Here is a 6,088-nt window from a genome sequence, read left to right as displayed (position 1 = left end):
CAGCTAAGAATGGTGTCCAGGACGGGGTGGAGGGTTGAGGGGAAGGAGACTGGGAGGTGGGCATTCTTATTTCCACCTCTATTTGATCCATGTATTCGTCCTCCAGCGATAAGAAGCTCCTGATTTTTTTTTTTTTATCCTGTTGGAGGTAATGACATCTACTCTCCTTGTACTTTTGCAGTGCTTCATGTATTGGTCTTACTTACTCTATTGCTCTGTTTATAATTTACGTGCGTGTTTTTCCCCACCTGACAGAATTTATGGAGAAGAGTGCTTGCATTGTGTGTTTAGCATTATAAACTACAGTGATTTACATGCATTTGGTGCTTAAAATATATGGGTTTAATGAATTATGTTTAATGATGATGTCACAGGGAGAGCTAATAAATCAAAACAAGTGTTGAAGGAGTACTTGTTATATAGACATTTTCTCATTTCATCCTTATAAGAATCCTATGAAGCAGGTTCTATTCTTTTTCATTTTATGCATGAGGAACTAAGGCTCAGGTTAAATATGTTGTCCTTGTTTATATAACTGAAACTGACAGGGAGGAGATTCTAGCTAGGGCAGTCAAACTCCAGAGGCCATCATCAGAATTGTACTGCCCCCTGGAGGTGAATCATAGAGAAGAGAAAGATGGATCCAATCTTAGAGAACAGAGACTACTAATTTGCTGTATTTTCAATAGATGTTCACTTAGAATGTATAGTATTTATTTGATAGGAACCAAGAAAGAATTTTATATTTACTCATATAAATGAAATATTCTTTTGGATGTAATAGTATTCTAAAGTAATAGGTATTGCATAGTAACTTGACTAAAAAAGCATCCCTTTTTGCAGCATTCCTGGTTATGTGTTTGCCTCATAATATAAGCAAATAAAATAAATATAAATAAACCCACATGAATATAGAATATTCATATGAGAATCTTTAAATTTTGTATCTCACATCAAAATTATTGTCTTTTTTATTCAATTATCTAAAGTGATAAGATAGAACTTTATATTTTACTCCAAAACATAAGAACTTTGATTTTTTTTTTTCGTCAAATATATACTAAAATCCCAATTGGGCTATCCACCTTTGAAAAGAATTCTTGACTAAATATGAATAGGCTTATAGTATAAAGTAGCAGTATCCCATTTTAAGGCATAAGTGTATATATTTTTATTTGTAAGCTGAGTTATATCTAAGAAAGAACACATACTGTCTTTCATCAGAAATGATAAAAACGTAGCTTGGAGAAATGTAACTGCAAAAGAGCAACATGTCTGGCTTTCATATACTATAAGTTCAAAGGGACTCTTTCATGCTGAGTAAGGAAAAAGGAAGGATTGGAAAACATTGAAAGCAGCTCTTCTCCATGAGACTTAAGAAAACAGAATCAAGTGAATCTAGAGTTACCAACCTGAATTTAAAGGTAATTGCTTGTATTGTTCTAATTTTTTTCTTTCAAATAATTTTTATTTAGTTATTAATTTTTAAATTTTATTTTAGGTTCAGAGGTACATGTGTAGGTTTGCCATACAGAAAAATTGCATGTCACTGGGGTTTGGTATATAGATTATTTCATCACACAGGTAATAAGCATAGTATCCGATAAGTACTTTTTTGATTCTCTCCCTCCTCCTGTCCTCCACCATCAAGTAGGCTCAGCATCTGCTGTTCCCCTCTTTGTGTCCATGTGTTCCCAATGTTTAGCTCCCGCTTGTAAGTGAGAACATGCAGTGTTTGGTTTTCTGTTTCTGTGTTAGTTTGCTTAGGATAATGGCCTCCAGCTCCATCTATTTTGCTGCAAAGGACAGGATCCCATTCTTTTTTATGGCTGCATAGTATTCCATGGTGTATATATACCACATTTTCTTTATCTTTTCTACTGTTACTGGGTATTTAGACTAATTCTGTGTCTTTGCTGTGAGTAGTGCTGCAGTGAACATATGTGTGCGTGTGTCTTTATGGGAGAATGATTTTTATTCCTTTGGGTATATTCCCAAAATGGGATTGCTGGGTTGAATGTTAATTCTGTTTTAAATTGAGACATCACCACACTGCTTTTCACAATAGTTGAACTAATTTACATTCCCACTATCAGTGTATAAGTGTTCTCATTTCTCCACAATCTTGCCAGCCTCTGTTATTTTTTGACTTTTTAATAATGGCCACTTGGACTATTTTTACTAGTAATTCTTCTTATTATTTTTAATAATAATTCTTCTGACCTAGATGGTGTCTCACTGTCGTTTTGATTTTCATCTCTATAATGATTAGTGATGTTATACATTTTTTCATATGCTCACTGGCCATGTATATGTCTTCTTGAGAAGTGTCTGTTCATGTTCTTTGATCACTTTTTAATGGGTTGTTTGTTTTTTGCTTGTGTTAATTTGTTTAAATTCCTTATTGGTTCTGGATATTAGATTTTTGTTGGATACATAATTGCAAATATTTTCTCTTATTCTGTACCTGTCTGTTTACTCTGTTGATAATTTCATTCTGTGCAGAATTTCTTTAATTAGGTCCCATTTGTCAACTCTTGTTTTGGTTGTAGTTGCTTTTGGCATGCTTGTAATGAAATCTTTGCCAGGGCCTATGTACAGAATGGCATTTCCTAGATTATCTTCCATAGCTTTTGTCGTTTTAGGTTTTACATTTAAGTCTTTAATCCATCTTGAGTTGATTTTTGTATATGGTATAAGGAAGTGGTCCAGTTTCAATCTTCTGCATATGGCTGGGCAGCTATCCCGATCTGCTTGCATTTGGTTAACCAGTTGCTAATGTGAAGAGATATTGTTATGTCATCATTTTATTCCTGAAATTTGATGAATTTTCACAGAAACATGCAGGAGTCATACCTGTAATTGCATTCTTATGTCTTTTTATACAGTTGTATAGAGTAAGGGTAAGTTTCTACATGTGGACTTAATTAAATTATAAGTTTCAAGTAGATGGAAAAGTACTAAATGTAGATATGGAGGAATAATTGATTTTGAGTAGGCTTGTGGGAAAGATTTTGTAGGTGATGGAAGATTGAGCATATTTGTGGTAGAGAGAATAGAGACGTGGTGAAGGAAATAGCAAAGGTATGAGGGAGCCAGAGATTGTTTCTTAGGCTGCAGATTGTTGAAGGAAGTGGAAGAGAAATGACCAGGTTCAGTAAAGGAGAGATGGGTGGTAGAAGCCAGAAAAGGGAAATACAAAGATCAAAACCTTAAAGCTGGACAGTTCCAAGAGATGATAGACTGCAAAGTAGTTGAAGTGGATCACAGCTGTAGTTGTTTGACATTGAGAAGGTCAAGAAAAATGTGGTGGCAGATGGGGAGCTGTAGATTTTGTCTTAGGTGCTAGAGCTATTAAGGAATTTAGGATGTGTCCTGGAGCTCACCAGATGGTGGCGATAAAGATGTAGGAAAGTGCCTAAGTGAGCACGTGTGCCTCAGCTGAGGATGCTCAGGGCTGATGAAGGGCAATTTTTTGACAGCAGCAGTGTAGAATATGCAACGCCAACTCCTCCAGGCCCCTGAATTAAGAGGAATGCAAGATAGCAGCTCCCACAGGAAAGAAAACTGGGAGTGAGCATTGAATTATAAAATTGAGATTTCCAGTGCAGTCAGGAGAACGTACTTCTCATTTTGGTTGATATGGTTTGGCTGTGTCCCCACTCGAATCTCATCTTGAATTGTAGCACTCATAATTGCCACGTGTCATGGGAGGGGCCTGGCGGGAGGTAATTGAATCATAGAGGTGGGACTTTCCCCCATGCTGTTCTCGTGATAGTGAATAAGTCTCATGAGATCTGATGGTTTTATAAAGGGGCGTTTCCCTACAAGAGCTCTCTCTTACCTGCCCCTGCCACCATGGAAGCCGTTCCTTTGCTCTTCATTTGTCTTCTGCCATGATTGGGAGGCCTGCCCTGCCATGTGGAACTGTGAGTTCATTAAACCTCTTTCCTTTATAAATTACCCAGTCTTGGGTATGTCTTTAAAAGCAGTGTGGGAGCAGACTAATATGTTGGTTTTGTCTTTAATTACTAAGACACTGTCAATGAGCAATAACAATGTGGTAGGCCTCATGCCAGATATTGAGAATTCAGAGATTTAAAACAATGCACCATTATGAAAAGTAGGTGCACATTGAATACAGCTGAAGTTGGCTTTCAAATCTGTCATAATCACCGCCAGCTCTGCGGCCCCACTAAAGTTCTCAACTTCCCTGAGACCCAGTTTCTTCATGTATAAAATAAGAATACTAATAGTTTACCTTTTAGGGTCATTTTGAGGATAGAATATAATGTAAATTAAAAGTATCATGGTGCTACCTGAGAGCTGCTATTATTATTGCTGTTGTTGTTATTTTGGTTTCTAGTATTATTGTCTGTTGGGGCAGATGTCTGTAATTAATAAGCTGATAGACTTAGGTTAAATCCCCCCTGACAATCTTTGGGAACTCTGACATTGGGTTAAGATTTAACGAATGACGTAGGCAAAGAAATTTTGTCACTGAGATGAAATAGTTGTCGGCTTCCGGTGGGATATAGCAGCCACACTGCAGTTTGTGTGGTGATCATGGAGAGATCCTAAAAGTAAGGTTCGTGGTCTGTCTTGGGAACTCACTGGTAGAAGCGGCAGTTGTGTCAGAAACCAGAGAAACCATATATCTTCAGTTTTTTTTTTTTAATTGGTAAAATATACCTCCCCGCTCCTGTTTCATCATTGTAAACATTAATGAGATAACATAAGTGAAGGTGCTTTGATAACTCTGAGGACTCTGTCTACATCAGGGTGTTATGTTTATGCATACTTGTGGGCAGAATTTCCAGCAGCAGCTGTTCCCACCATCCTGATGGGACATGGAGAAAATATTGTATTCTGCAGGAGAGTAAATCCGAGAGTTAAAAAATAGATATATTATTGAAACATTTGTGAATTACAAGAAAGAAAAACTTTGTAGTTCTGAGGAGAGAGCTTATTTGGTAACTTCTAGTGTTATTAATCACTAGAAAATAATTTGATGAGTAACAAATACCATAATATGATGAAATGTGACAATTTTCTAAGCCATTCTTGGATTCTTCAAAAAAAAAAAAAAAGACTTGCATTGTTTATTTGGAATAATATCAGAAAACAGAGCTTTCTTTTCTGTTAATATCTCTCATATTTCTGTTCAAACTTGTGTGGCTCTTGTCTTTAAGCAGCCAGCCATCAAAGCACATGTTCATCCTTCCCTTTGCTTGTCTCTTGCCTGGTTGGAATGGGTTCTCCTAATGAGTTAGCTCTTTTTACATTTGGCCTCCAAATGATTTGTTGAAACTAAATTATTTTGTGATCCAGCCAGCCTAAACATGGTATTAATAGTAAAATGAACAAGTAGGAGAGATTCATTCTTCAGAAAATATGGCTCATTTTAAGACCAGATGCAAAAGGTCCACATTCATAATAACCATAGCTAATACACAGCAAATGTCATGATGTACTGGGTACTGTTGCTGAAGTTTTGCATGTTTCAGCCTGTTTAAAGTCCTCACAACAATAGTAACAGCTGCTTGTTATTATGACCCTATTTTAAAGTGAGCAGTTTGAAGAACAGAGAGGTCAAGTTACCTGCTCAAGGACTCCATCTAATCAGTGCCAGAGCTGGGTCTTGAACCCAGATAGTATAGCTTTAAGCACTAGGGCACACCTTTTATTTATTTATTTAGTTAGTTTTGAAAGACTCAGAGAAGAATGTTAAAATGGAAAAAATCAATCAGTAAAAGCACTGGAAAGGATAATATATTTAGTTATATTTTAGGATATTTAGTTATATACATATAATATATATTATATATATTTAGTTATTTTTTTAAATTTGAAAGAGGTAAATATAGCACAATAATTGAAAATGTGTTTGATAAATTTATGCAATTTAGTAGCCCAAGAGGTGATTCACCCTGAAAACCTCTACTCTTTAAAAAAATGTTTCAGTGAAATGTACATTTGGGTATCTGTGCTCTTTGGATATACATTCTCACATTTCAGGCTTATTTCAGGACCAATCAATACACTGTTCACAGTTTATTCTTTTTTTTTTTTTTTTTTTTTTTTTTTT

The sequence above is a fragment of the Cebus imitator genome, unplaced genomic scaffold (assembly GCF_001604975.1).
Source record: "Cebus imitator isolate Cc_AM_T3 unplaced genomic scaffold, Cebus_imitator-1.0 Scaffold67, whole genome shotgun sequence".
NCBI classification, from domain to species: domain Eukaryota; kingdom Metazoa; phylum Chordata; class Mammalia; order Primates; family Cebidae; genus Cebus; species Cebus imitator.
The sequence above is the reverse complement of the archived record's forward strand: the minus strand, read 5'-3'. Positions refer to the sequence as shown.